This window comes from Rhineura floridana, chromosome 2 (assembly GCF_030035675.1).
Source record: "Rhineura floridana isolate rRhiFlo1 chromosome 2, rRhiFlo1.hap2, whole genome shotgun sequence".
In the NCBI taxonomy this organism is placed as follows: domain Eukaryota; kingdom Metazoa; phylum Chordata; class Lepidosauria; order Squamata; family Rhineuridae; genus Rhineura; species Rhineura floridana.
Window position 1 is genome coordinate 33,687,801 of NC_084481.1, and position 14,840 is coordinate 33,702,640.

Consider the following 14,840-nt stretch of genomic DNA (forward strand, 5'->3'; position numbering starts at 1 on the left):
GAGAGATGATTTTGTAAGCATTTTGACCCTGTGAAGCCATGCCTTCCTTTTTGTGATGTTTCACATTTTTTGTGACAAAGGAGTGAAACTCCAGGGGACAGATGTTGCAGGAATGCATCCAAGGCAACCACACCAATGGCCTGTCTTGCCCCATTCCATAAGAACATGAGAAGAGACTTGATGGATCAGGCCAATGGCCCATCTAGTTTAGCATCCTGTTCTCACAGTGGCCAAGCAGATACTTATGGGAAGCCTGCAAGCAGGACCTGAGTGCAAGAGCACTCTCCCCACATGTATTCCACAGCGACTGGTTTTCAGAGGCATACTGTCACAAGTCCTGGAGGTAGCACACAGCCATTGACTAGTAGCCATTGACTTATTGTCAATGAATCTGTCTAATCCCTTTTTAAAGCTGTTGGCAAGTTGGTGGCCATCATCATCTTATGGTATTGAATTCCATTGTTTAACTAAGCACTGTATGAAGAACTACTTCTTTTTGTCTTTCCTGAATCTTCTAACTGTCATGACCTACAACCCGGGGACCTTGTAGTACATGGCTAAGGATTCAGATGAGGGTGAGGTTCAGGCTACTTTCTCAGGAGGATAATTATCAGTACCTCATTCACGGGTCTCCCAGCCAGATGACATATTCCGGCCACCATCTGTCATGACCCAAGGCTCTAACTTCCTATCCTTGTGGGAAGAGGCCATGGGCCTAAAGGATGTATCTGAGGAGAAGGAGAATGTTCCTTGTTAACCAGCCAATGACATCGCTGTCTCCTTAAAAGATCCAGCACCTCTCCCACCTGGAAAGGTTGCATTGGCATATGTGGACTCCAAGAACTCTGGTTCAGAGCCCACAATAGACAAACAACCTCCTCTGTGCCACTGGAGGAGTCTATGGCTTCTAAAACAGGCTGGGCCCCTTTAAGAGTAGAAGTTCCATTCATGTGAGGTGGGCCTAGCAGCTTGAAGGAAGCTGCTGCCCTATTTAAGGGTTAGTCGGGGTGTGGGTGTGTGCTGGAGCAACATTCAAGCCCAGGACTCTTTTTTCCCTGTTAACGGTGAGCTCTGCTTTGCATGACCATACTTATCTGGATTTACCTTCTGCTTTGCCTGATTTTGCTTTGCTGGAGCTTGACCTGACTTTGCTTTTTGGTACTGGTGCTTGTGGTACGTAATGTCTTTGGACTCTGTGCCTAGCACAGGCCCCCAGTTGAGCTAGAACGCTGTCTCCTGGCCTGGTCTGTTGTTTGGGACAGAACATCATCCTCTGACTCTGAGGCTGAATCTCTGCCGTTACTTCTGTTTCCCCGCTCTTGAAGATGCCGAAGGCTACTAAATAAGATCAGGGACCTTTAATCAGCCAGACAACTCCTCAAGTGAGATGAAAATTACCATGCTTCAGATCTGGTCAGCCCTACATAATGCTGTTGCCCGGGTGCTGGTAAGTGGTGCTGTTTATCAGAGTGCTGCTGGTTCAGAATTCCATGGGGTGAGTGGTGCTCCTTATCAGGCATGTGTCAGAGTAGTGCTAAGACATTTGCACTGTTTGCCTGTTCACCAAACCAGATTCTGTTACTATATATATATATATATATATATATATATATATATATATATATATATATATTATTTATATTTATATTTATTTATTTATTATTTAATTTGTATCCTGCCCTTCCTCCCAGCAGGAGCCCAGGGTGGCAAACAAAGCGCTAAAAGAACTTTAAAACATCATAAAAACAGATCTTAAAATACATTAAAACAAAACAACATTAAAAACATTTAAAAAAAACTTTTAGAAAGGGTTAAAACATTATTAAACATATTAAGCAATTCTAACACAGACGCAGACTGGGATAGGTCTCAACCTAAAAGGCTTGTTGAAAGAGGAAAGTCTTCAAAAGGCGCCGAAAAGATAGCAGAGATGGATATAGATAAACAACTACCCAGTAAGGGCATTAAGATTAGTTTTGCCATTGCCTGATGATTATTGGCTTGTGGTAACACAGAGGTAAGCTTTTTCACCGGTGTACAATATTCTCCATACAGAAAGCCCCATTGGTATTGACATTCTGCTGGCTCTTGAAGACACATCTGTTTTGACAAGCATTCCCCTGATCTTCTGATTTAAATCTCCCACTTTGATGGTTGTTTAAAGTGTTTTCACTGTTATGCTGTTTTAATGGTCTTGTTTATTATATGTTTTAATTATGGATGTTTTAATGTAGTTGCTTTACTCTGTATTTTAATTATGGGTAACTATTTTTATTGTTGGTGTGATTATTGTTTTGCTGTTAGCTTTTATTTCTTTGTGAAATGAAAGGTGGTGTATAAAATATAATAGTAATAATGCACTGACATTCAGCTTCATTAGAGAGCCAGTGCAGCATAGTGGTTAGAGTGTTAGGCTAGGACCTGGAAGACCAGGGTTTGAATCCCCACACAGCCATGAAGCTCACTGGGTGACCTTAGGCCAGTCACTGCCTCTCAGCCTCAGAGGAAGGCAATGGTAAACCACCTCTGAATACCGCTTACCATGAAAACCCTATTCATAGGGTCGCCATAGGTCGGAATCGATTTGAAGGCAGTCCATTTCCATTTTTTTTCAGCTCCATTGGATGACCCTGGGTTCTAGTATTATGCAAGAAGGAAAAATCTCTCTATTCGCTCTCTCCACACCACAGAAAATGTGGAATTGACTTAGTTAACTATTTGGGGGTAGACTGTGGGTAAGGACATGCATTAGATGCTCAACTAAATGTGCATCCCCATCCATATTCTGTCCCAGCTAGTCATACAGAAGTACATGCAAGTAGAGCTGGATTGGGGTGAAAGTCTTTGCTGCATAGCACTTAGGGCCAAAAAAGCCACTAGTGTTATGTGTTGCAAGATAGCTTTATATGCCCTCAATGATGTCATAATATAACCAAATCTGATTGGGTATGTGGTGATAGGATTCCATCATGTTCACTGACTGGCTGAGATCACACAGTGAAGAAGTCCTTTCTGGTAAAAAAAAAAAACAAAGCCCATACCTGAACATCCATCAACAGGAAATATGATGCAAAAAAATATGCAAAAGCCAGGTGTCTCTTGTTTAGAAAACAGTGGCATTTCCAAAAAGAAATTTCAATCAAGAAGCACACCTGGCAGAAAACAAATGCAGCACTAATCTGATTCAGCTGTGGATGATTTGCCTAAGGCTGCAGCAGATATTAAGTCTAGCCCTCCCAGATGTCTCTCAGAATAAGAAATTCAAGTGGCTTATTCATTGGGCTACACTTAATGCTTCACATTACCTTTTCCAATAAACCACACTGCTATAGCTGTTCATCTCTTGCAGACACTGGATGATTCTCTAAATTCAGTCTTATGTGTTTATTTAATGTATTATATATTTATATCCTACTTCTTAAGCTGAAACTTCACAAAGCAACCTAACTGATAGTTTAAAACAGTACTATTCATTTATGCCACAATTTCACAAAACCAATCTAACTATAATTATTAAAAATGCAGGCTTGCATCCATACACCAGCATCTTGTATGAATGCGAGCATCTTGACATGTTGGTGCGCTGGCTCCATCTGTAGAAACACAGGAAGCTGCCTTATGGTAAGCCAGATTATTGTTCCATAGCGTAGTACTGTTTATTCTGTCTGCTAGTGGCTGAAACCTTACCTGGAGATGCCAGGAATTGAATCCGGGATCTTCTGCATGCAAAACAGAAGTCCCACCACTGAGTTATGGCCCTTCCCCCTTCAACCTGGCTGTTCTTGCACCAATTGCATATTATTTGTTCATGCTCTTTTGTGTGAGAAGACAGTGGGAGTGGAGGATAAGCATATTTCTGCAGAGGGTAGCATGAGAAATAGTTCTAATTAAACTGTAATTTGACCCTCAGGCGTTCATACCACTAATGTTGAAGTCCTGTGGGGGATGCCAGCAAAGACTATAGAATTAGCTGTATTCCTAGTGTCTTCTTTCCTTAGCTGGGAATCTAATAATACACACACAAAAAAACCCCACAAGAAACAAAAACAAAAAACCCTGGCTTTGGTACACATCACTGGCTGATGTGCCCCCAAAGGTACCATGCTCAGCAAAGGCTACCAGGATTCTAAACAGCTGCTTCGGAAAGATATTTCTTTACAGAACCTGTAAGCACATTACTGTGGCTGTCCCTCGTGGTATTCTCTGCTTTTGCCCTCCATTCCAAGCTCAGCTGTTCTGTGCATTTAGATAAAGCTGTGCTACAGGCGCCTGTGGCAGGTAGCGGGACCCTGAAATTAAGGTGATGCCTAACACATGCTATTATTTGCATATCCCACATTGTGCTGCTAAGCCATCCTCATGGTGAATTTCCCTCTGGCCCTGTTTTCCTCCTTTGTTATATAAAAGCAACTATTAAAATAAGGTGGGTTTTTTTCTCTCTCCACCCAATTGTTCTGCATTTGTACCATGGGCTCATTAGAGGCAATATTCACAAATGGATTACTGGCTTTCTTAGAGACCTGGAGGCACTTGTCCTGAATCTTCAATGAGAACAAGTGTGTGTGTGTGTGTGTGTGTGTGTGTGTGTGTGTGTTTACAGTCTTTAATTCAATCTTTTTCAAACACTTGAGTTAAACAGTTGTTGCCAGGGCTCCAGGTAGCTTGAGTAAAATTCACTGCATTTTTCAATTACCCAGGTTCCTCCTGCAATCCATATTCCAGGATAAGAATGCGAAACGGCAAAACCTGGATATATGAAGGAAGTATTAAGCAGTGAAAAAATATTTTTCTTTATTCCTGAAGAGGTTCCCTGTGCAGATGTGGAGCATAGGTGTTTTCAAAGCTGTTATTTTATCCCACTGTTCCGGTTTGGTTAATTCCCATCCCACAATATCAAGCCTGGGAAGGGCTTTATTTTCATTTGTCACCAAGGAAGAGTTTACAGAGTGTTAACCATAATAAATAAGAGATTAACGATGCCCTCTTGTTCTTATGTAAAAAATTTTTACTATGCTGAAATATTTATAATCTTTTTTTCCTGAGCTGCAATGAACATTTAATGAGCTCTGAGCAACACTGCTAACCACATTGATTAATAGTTCAAGTGAAAATGTTTCAATTTTGCCATGATATTATCAACATGATTATGGTGGCTAGTTTGTCATCTCTCTTTGTATACAGTTAATAATTAAATTTTGCACAAGATGCCTATGCAGTTGACAATTTGGAAGCCAAATGACTAGTGGCTACAAATCACTGCTTACTGCTAAATTATAGAAAAAAATGGAAATGGACTGCCTTCAAGTCAATTCCAACTTATGGCGACCCTATGAATAGGGTTTTCATGGTAAGTGGTATTCAGAGGGGGTTTACCGCTGCCTTCCTCTGAGGCTGGGAGGCAGTGACTGGCCCAAGGTCATCCAGTGCGCTTCATGGCTGTGTGGGGATTCGAACCCTGGTCTCCCAGATCATAGTCCAACCACCTAATAAAAGCAAGACTGCTAGTTTTAACTGAGTTCTCCTTATACCCTTCTTGTTCTATACTATTGTTTTTAAAACTTTATAACTATGGTATTTTTATTGTTTCAGTGTGTGATGATTTTTTAGACGTTTACAAGAGGGGCTAGGAAATAATATTGCAGTGTATCCTCACTTGTAACAGGACTACTCCTGCTCAGGGTTCCAACAGAACAGACAGCCACACTTTCCTCCAGGATATAAGCTGTAACAAGCTGGGCTTGATCAGAGACCAAGATTTCCTACCTGACAGACAGCTTTTCCCAAGAAGGTGGGAAGCCAGCAATAGCCTCAAAATTCCCAGGGTTCATGAAGGCCATTCTCTCAAGTGAGCTGGCTCTTTAATTAACAGAACATTGCTTTGACAATTAAATATGAGGATGACCTCATGATTTTAGCCTTTTATAATAAAAATGTATTTTCTGATGCTGGTGCCAGGAGGGTGCTGCTACCACTTAACGTTCCTCCCAATCACATGCTGTTTCTGCATATTCATGTCTTGGTCTCTCCCCCTAAAGCCAAAGATGTGGAGGTAGGGTTATCAATTTCTCTGACCCATGCCCCTTGCTCATCTTCGCTCTGACTGCATGCGTAGCATTTGGTAACTCAGTGCTAATCTGCTCTAACACAAAGCCACCAGGGATGGAATGATCTGTCAATTTCAGTTCTCTCAGTTTCTCATTTTTCTAATCTTAAATTTGATTTTCCACAGTCGCGTGAAAATGATGTCAAAATGGCGTGCGACGGGGAAAAAAGCCATAAAAACGGAACAAGCGCCTTAATGCGGGGACTTTCCCTAATTGAAAGCCGCTGCATTAGCGAATCGCTGTAAAGCAAAGCGCCATAAAGCAGGGCCCTACTGTAACTGATAAAATCACAGAGAGTGTAGCTAATTATTTGACAGAAAATGTCCACCCTCTTAGTGTTTCTTTTTTAAATTGTACTTCAGGGTTCCCCCAAGTACTCTGATGTTTCTCCATGGCCCCATTTTGCCGCTCGCATTCACTGCCTAAGCTGTCCTATGAGAACTAGTTTTAGAACTGAAGAATTGTAGGGACTGGTTATCAGTTCCTTACAAGATTGTTGTGAATATAAAATGCAGGTGGTGGGGCTGTGTATGTTAACCATGGAGGAAGGATGGGATAGAAATGCAACTGGGACAAACAGACAGAATAAAGATTCCCAATGTGCTGTATGTGGAATGATCCAGATCATAGTGTGTCATTATCAGATTATGTAGAATGTCATTATATAAAAAAAGAAGGAATGAACAATGTTTCCCATGTCAGAGCATGCCTCTTAGGCAAGAGACATGTTTATCAAAACAAATCCAAATTAGTGATGTGAAAACTTTTCTCTGATCGATTTGAAAATGGGTAATCAATTGCAAGTATATTTAGAGAACTCTCAGGACAACCTTGTTCTCTCTCTTTCCTCTCCCTGCTGAGAGTTCTAAATTGACTGATAATGTTAGTTGCACTATATCACAGTGCCTTAACATTGCTTTTTTGTTGTTGTTGTTCCAGGTCTTGGATGCTAATCTCAGCTCAAACAGACCTGCCGAGATTCCTATTTCTATGTGAGGCAGCATCAAACTCAGTGACATCTGTAGTCCAGATGTTTCATCTTTGAAGCAAGTGCACCATTTTGCATGTTGTGCAAGAAGAAACCCTTTCATCTCTCAAGCTCAGTTCAGAAATCACTATAGTTTGGTATGAAATGACAACTGTCATTCATGATTGGCTGACAAAGCAGAATGAGAAATCATGGTTTGCTCTGTTTCCAGAAGCTGCCTGCTGCACTCTGTAAAATGGAAGTGAATGTGAAGCAAAATCAGAAAAGGGTTTGATTGTTTTCCTGTTGAAATTTTAGAATCTGAAACCATAGTTTGGGTTTGCTAAGCTGTGGCTAGGGCAAACCATGTTTTGGTATCACAGCCACATGCCAGTCTTATATGAGAGAAAAAAAGTTCCTCCTGCTTTTGATTATTATTAGAGTTGATAAAAATTTACCAAGTAGTAACTTATCACATTGCAAATGTAAATACTAGATAATACCATTGTCTTGAGTAGATACAGACAACAATTAACTGCACACTCAGTTACACCCTTTACCAAAATCTGCTCCTGATGTATGGCAAAATCTTCCTTACCATGTGGCACAGTGATACACATGCCTAAACTATTGCAAGGTGAGAGGACTGACCCTGAGGTAGTTTGTTCCTCTGGACAAGTGAAGTGGGAAGAATTTTACCACTCTGGATGCAGATAGATGTCTGAATAAATGCAAATGTGAGATGAAGTATTCTGGAGCTCTTACCAAACCATTGCAGATAATCACCTTAGCAAAGCTGCTCTAAGCACACTGTGGCAATCTCTTACTTGATAAGGTTTACCATAGGTGTAAACACAGATGCTCTTTCTCCTGCTGCGCACATCTTCACTTTGAGTCCGGCAGCAATTTTGACAGTTTAAAAAATAAGGAAGGTTAGGTTTGGTTGCCGGAGGGCCAGTGTGGTGTAGTGGTTAAGGTGTTGGACTACGACCTGGGAGACCAGGGTTTGAATCCCCACACAGCCATGAAGCTCCCTGGGTGACCTTGGGCCAGTCACTGCCTCTCAGCCCCAGAGGAAGGCAATGGTAAACCCCCTCTGAATACCACTTACCGTGAAAACCCTTTCTATAGGGTCACCCATAAGTCGGAATCGACTTGAAGGCAGTTCATTTCATTTTCAGGTTTGGTTGCTAGTTCAGAGGGTTCTTGTGCTGACCGTAGTGCTGATTGTGAATATCACTAGGACATTAAAGCTGCAATTACTAATAAACATTTATCTGAGAGTAAGCCTCATTGAACTCAGTGGGACTTGCCACTTCTGAGTAGACATCAATACAATAGTGCTACTAGTAAGTCTCATTGAAAGCAATGGGATTTTTTTATTGAATAAATATGTGTAGCACTGCCCTGGAATTCTTTCTGTAGCTTTCCTAAAATTCAGTCTTGAAAATAAATTCTCTCCTGCTGCCACTTTGCTTGTTGTTCTTTTGGAGGTCTTCAGTCCAAATAATGAATGCATTGTAGGAAATTATAATTAGTTTACAGTTAATATTTCTCATGAAGAAAAACCAGATTAAATATAATGAGTCGGTACGAAGTATTCATTCAGCTACAGAGACTACATAGTGAAATACTGCAAACCAGAAAGCTTCGTTTTTGAAACAAAACCAGGCAGGATATGGCCAACTCTTGATCCTTTTCTTAAAGGCTGCGGTGGAAAATTCAGTGTTGCCATGGTCCACACATACTTTGCTGCCCAATATAGGGCCAAAGTATAAACTGGAGGGAAACTTGGACTGATCTATAAACTAGGTATATATGGAAATAAACCTCTGGTGAACCTTTGAGGCAATACAATAAGTGCACAGCAGGTATTGTGTTTTAAAGATGCCTCCTTAATGTTCAAATGTAGAGAACGGACGACGATACAAAGAGAATGGTATTTTTCCACCTGGGATATAGAGAAGGTTGTATTCACTAAGGCAGGGATGAGGAACCTGTGACCCTCCAGATGTTGTTGGACTCCATCTCCCATCATCCCTGGCCATTGGCCATGCTGCTTGGGGCTGATGGATGTTTGATTGCAACAGCACCTGCAGAGCCGCAGGGTCCCTATTTTTGCCCTAAGGTATGCAGGGTCTGAAGTAGGGATGGAAAGATCTGTCAGTTTTGGTTCTCTCTGTTTCTCATTTTCCCAATCTTCAGTTCTCCACATTTCTGCAGCAATTTGCATTTTTTTTTATTCTCCAGCATTTTAGTGCACATTTGTCCTAATATTTTTGTAGACAGTTGTGTCTAATGTGCACGGTTTTGCAAGCAATTTCTCATAAAACGCATTTTTGTATGGTATTTTCACTCATATATTCATTTTTATGCACACTTTCCCCTAACGTAGGCATTTTTGTAAACATTAATTGGCTGGTGAACAGTACTGCAAAATTTGGAACAGTGTGAATTGTGAAGGATGGCTGCGTTTCGATTCTCACATTGTTTTGGGAAGTGCAAATCAGACAGATGCAGCTGGAAATGTGAACTGAATTGAATTTCTCACCCATCCCTGGTATGAAGTGTGTAGGTGGCTAGCACCTTGAATTGTGCATGGCAACTATAGGAAGGAGAAGGCTAGTGTAGTCTTTGGATCTTCATTCAGTTGTCTACTGCCCTCAGGAAGTGAAGTGCTTTGCTCTGTACAGCCTCCAAGGAGACTTCAGAGGCAGGCTCAGAGGTGTGGTGTTAGTGTTGAGGGATTGAAAACCTGGATACAACCACCTCCTCCTCCTCCTCCTCTGTACCTGGGACTTTCTTAAAGGGGAGAATGCTTCTTAAAAGGGAAGTGCCCAGGAGTTTCATTAAAGGGCAACACCAGTGCATTCAGAGAATCTGGGGTGATTAATGATTCTGTAGGGTGTGTGAGAATGAGAATGAATGAGATGCATGTTTGTGAGTGGGGGCAGTATATGTAGAATAGGTTATGCATTTGACTTTGGCCCCACCTACCTCTGGCATTTGGCTCCAGAAAGGTTATCTATAAAGGAATGTGGTCTTTGAGCCGAAAAAGGTTCCCCGCCCTGATGTAGAGTATACAATTATTATCCTCTTGTCACCAAACGTCCCAGGGAAGGTTACATCATAATTAAACAGTAAACTACAACACGCAATGATTATTAAAACAACAGTACAGCCAGTAAAGTATTTAACAGAGGAAGAATAGTAATCAAATTAAAAAGTGTGCCTTTGTATGTCTTCTGGATATACCAGAGGTATGTAGGTCCAAAGTCTGGGGGCCACCACAGAGAAGCTCTTTTGCTGGGAATGGGCGAATCTGTCAGTTTCTCTCTGTTTTCCATTTTTCCAGTCTTCAGTTCTTCACATTTCCACATCAGTTTGCATTTTTTTAAATAAGCCCTCATGAAAATTCATCAGGATTTTTGTGGGATTTCCCATAATAGATACATTTTTGAATGAAATTTGACCTAATATACACATTTTAAAAAAGCAGTTGCCCCTAATATAATGCAATGTCTATCTAATCTAATCTCCCTTACCCTAGTATATGCATTATTGTACACATCACTTGGCTGGAGAACTGCATCTTAAATATGTTTGTAAAGGTTTGTGTTTTTTTAATGTTTTTAAGATGTTTTATTTTAAGATGTTTTTACAATGTTTTGTTTTTACGATGTTTTCTAAAGTTTTGTTCTTTGTTTGCTGCCCTGGGCTCCTTCTGGGAGAAAGGGTGGGATAGAAATTTAATAAATCACCATCATCATCATCATCATCATTGTATTGTTTTGGAAAGTGTAGATTAGCTGTGTTTGCCTTTAAATATGAACTGAATCAAATTTTATCACCCATCCCTGTCTCTCACATGTTGCCTTCCCATGCACCCCTGAGGGTTGCAGAATTATAAACAATGCCTCCCCTGTCTGTCTTACTTTCTGGGCTGGTCTATAAAGGAGAAGGAGATCTTTCAGGTATTTGGGACCCAAGCTGTAAAAGAGATCTATCTAACAGTGTGATCCTTCACACATTTACTCAGCTGTGCCATATAACTTGGACTTTCTTCCAAGGAAACATGCATAGGACCAGACTATAAATCTGAGGTGGGAGGCGGCAACCATCTGTTTTAACATAATATAGTGGTGTTGATAATGAAGAACACTCCAAGATAGTATGCCTTACTTGAAGGAATGTCTGATGCACATAATAAATGATTGATTGCTGTCTGCCCTTTTAATAGGCACTGCCATATTTAAAAAGTCACAATTTATTTATTTTTATTAGGAACAGATACAGTACACTGTTTTACCATGGTTCATAAAGCAGTTCAGTAGTTTTAACAAGTTGCTGAAAACGGCTACATTGCATTCTGTGACACCAGTAAATAATTTTGGCACTGTAAAAATGAAGAAATAGATGTGCTTTACCAACATTTTCATAATCGTAATTCCCTCTGTTTTCTCTGGAGTTGGTAAAATGTTGGCCAATTAATGCATTACGTAAAGAAATCAATATAATCCCCTTAAACTAAGGATTCTTACTGGAAATTTAATATACCATTTAAGGCCTGCAAACAAATGAAGATTCTTTCAATTAAAAATGCTATATGAGAAAAGATCAAAGTTTCCAGTACAGGAAAAGCAAAACAAAAATTGGGCTTCATTCATGAGAGGATGCAGTTTCGGTTCCCACATGGCTACTCCATTAGCTCACTTGCACCTTTTTGTTGCAAGGCCAATACTTGTCTTGCACTATCCTGTTCAGAATGGTGCTATATCCACATCACTATGTGATGTAGTGATTAGAGTGTTCATGAAACTGAGTTGCATAAAAGTGTGAAAAAGCTTCATAGTGGTTTATGTCGCCCTGGGGACTGCAGGGCTAAAGGGCAGCACACTCTGGATGTTGCCATCAGCCAAGGGCCACTGGGAGAACTGCTCCTTGTGCCTCCCAGAAGGAACATCATGGCAAAGGGTAGACCATCCTGGTCCTATTCATTGGCCAAAAAAGGAGCAGATGGAAAGAGTTTGTGGCTTTTCAGATTGAGCAGAGCTGCTCCTCTAGCTTCTTTGTAGGTGGGTTACTGTTGCTTAAGGGGAAGAGAGGGAGGCCAGCATGGTGCAAACACACCAGCGGAACCAATCTGATGCTCCTGCTGGTGCTTCTGCATCATTCCAATCTCCACACTGTCTCACCCCCCACTCTCCCAGTAAGCAACAGCAGCCCACTTTCTGGGATGCTAACGTAGCAACTTCACCCCACCCAGGGAGCCATATCTGCACTCTGCTCCATCTGCCAGTTTCCCCGAGCCTGCAGAAGCATGGGGGAAGGATGTTCTGACCCTGTCCATCAGACAAAAGAAAAAGAGCCATTAATGGCTCTACCAGAAAAAAACACCAGCAAGTGGAGATCAGCCTGGCCTGAATTGGATATAATGCCTGCTTATAGCACACCGCTTCATTCTGGGTTTCAGTAACTGATCTCCTAAAATGCTGTTTCCAATTTGGCATCTAACCTTGAACAAAGGCCATCAAACCAGATAAACACAGGAGATGTTAGTCACCTAAAAAAAGTGGAATGAATATGGAGAATCCACAGGGTATATCTACAGCATTCTAAACATGTATTGGGGTAACTTTCAAGGCTTTCTCCCCAAGAATCCTGGGATTTTTTACTTTGGGTGTGAGCACCAATAATTCTACTGGAGATCTCTAGTCCCTCTTTTAGAACTACAGTTTTTTGGGTTCCCTGGGAAGAGGGAAACATTATTAAACTTGTGCAAGCCTGTGGTATTGATATGGCCATGGATGTCCTGTATTCCCCATTGGATCATACTACTTGGATTGACATAAAAATCAGGTAGTTGACACAGATACTTTTTCTTTGAGAAGTACAGCATGAAGTTTATTTCATCTGCACCAAAATGCAATCCTGAGCTCATGAGCAGAACAATACTTACAGCAAAGCAATAAGCTTAGCGTATTAAAAGGCTTGTATGAATTATTTAAATCGGATCTGAAGGATTTATTATTTTAATAATTATCTGAACAATTATCCAGTTATTAAGGTACTCTGCACTCATCTCTTCAACAGGCTTTCAATTTTTTAAAAGGTTACAGTTAGAAAATGAAGATGATTGATGAGAAAATAATGATGGAGAGAGAGAGACAGACAGAGAATTTTTTATACCACTGGGAAAAGGGTGGGGAGCCAAATACCCTTTAGTCATGAAATTGCTATGCCTGCAAGGGACCTAATATAGTTGAGATAATTTCAAAGTGCCATTTCCCCCCTTTCTGAATTAGCAAATCCTTTGAGCCTAAAGTATGAAGGATCATGTTTTGTTTGTTAAGTTCAGCTGTAATACCACAACATCTTGGAAGAGGATCCCTTCCCATGCATAGCAGCGGGGTCTGGAGTCGAAGCCTCACTCTTTTTCCCCATCTCCCTCGCAAGCTGTCTTTTGTAGATGCTGCGTGCACAGCTGTTGCTACTGCTGGCACATATCGCAAGAACATACAGGGTGAAGTGTTGCTTGAATCTCCTCCAAGTTTTTTCCCCACCTTGCAGAAGGATTTATGTCTGGTAATTGCTTTTACCTGCCTCTGTGGTTAACCCTTTTATTCCTCTTTGCAATTGTTTCTCATATTTCCGGGATGGAGACGAGAATGTAAGGAGCTGTCTCACTCACGCAATTGGCAAGAGCCAATCTGTACTTGGGATGGGCCTATTTGGAGGGGTGCAGGTTTTGAAGGATAGCTGTGTTTCAGTTTTGTGTGCTGGTTTGGAAAGGGAGAATTAGGTAGTTTCATTTTAAATTTGAACCAGGCTGAATTTCTCCATTTTTTTTCTGTATTACAGGCCTGAGCCCAAATAGTCAGCGTGCTTTGTCGTGCTCTGTATGGGGTGGAGCCACAGAACTTCTCCTGGACCTTTGACATCTTCCCACTTAGTCTTGCTCAGCCAACAGGAAGCATGTGCAGGAAGGGGAAACTTCAAGTTTAGATGAAGGCTCGCCAGCAGGCAGATGCTGCTGAAGTCCTGACGCACCTACAGAGAGAATTCTGTGGTGCTGCGTTTCCTGTTTCATTTAAAATAATCACAAATACCTCTGCTATCCTGATGTGTTCTCTGGAGAATTTCATGATAGCTATGCTAGGAAGCATCACCTTCAAAGATATATTTCCTAGGCAGCTTAGAGGGCACAGGACAATCTTTTGTTAAAAAGACATGGCTGGAATTCTAGCTTGTCACTCCTGAGTTTGCATATGAACGCAGATGTCTGATTCAGTAAAGACAAGGTGGAAGAAGCATTGCGCCACTCATTCTTGCAGGAAACGAGAGGAGAGCCTCTTGGGTACACAAAAATATCATTTATTTTGCATGTTGAATACTCTTCATTGGGAAAAAAAACCCACATAATTTCCAGAGGATGTAGAAAATAGCATTTGGGGAAGGGCTCTAGTTTTATTTATTATTTATTTTATTATCTGATGTATATTCTGCCCTTCCTCCCAGCAGGAGCCCAGTTCAGTCCAGTAGAGTAGATGTTTTGTCTGCAAAAAGTTCCAAGTTCAAACCTTGATATCTCCAGGTAGAGCTGGGAATGCCCCCTGTCCTGAAACCCTGGAGAGCCGCTGACAGGCAATGTAAGCAGAACTGAGCTGGATAGGCTAGCTGTCTGTGTTCCCATGTTTCACTTTGCAGCAGAACACATAGGAAATAGTGTTGCTTTGTTTTACTAGTGCCTGGATAAAGATGATTTGAAA

The 14,840-nt window shown here is 41.1% G+C and overlaps 1 long non-coding RNA gene across 1 annotated transcript; it reads left to right on the top strand.

Annotated features, from left to right (window-relative positions):
- The first annotated feature begins 1,035 nt into the window (after positions 1-1,035).
- Positions 1,036-14,427, top strand: LOC133378109 (uncharacterized). Its single transcript, XR_009760860.1, has 3 exons — positions 1,036-1,447; positions 7,044-7,229; positions 13,933-14,427. It is a non-coding gene; the product is annotated as an uncharacterized LOC133378109 (long non-coding RNA).
- The last annotated feature ends 413 nt before the right edge of the window (positions 14,428-14,840 follow it).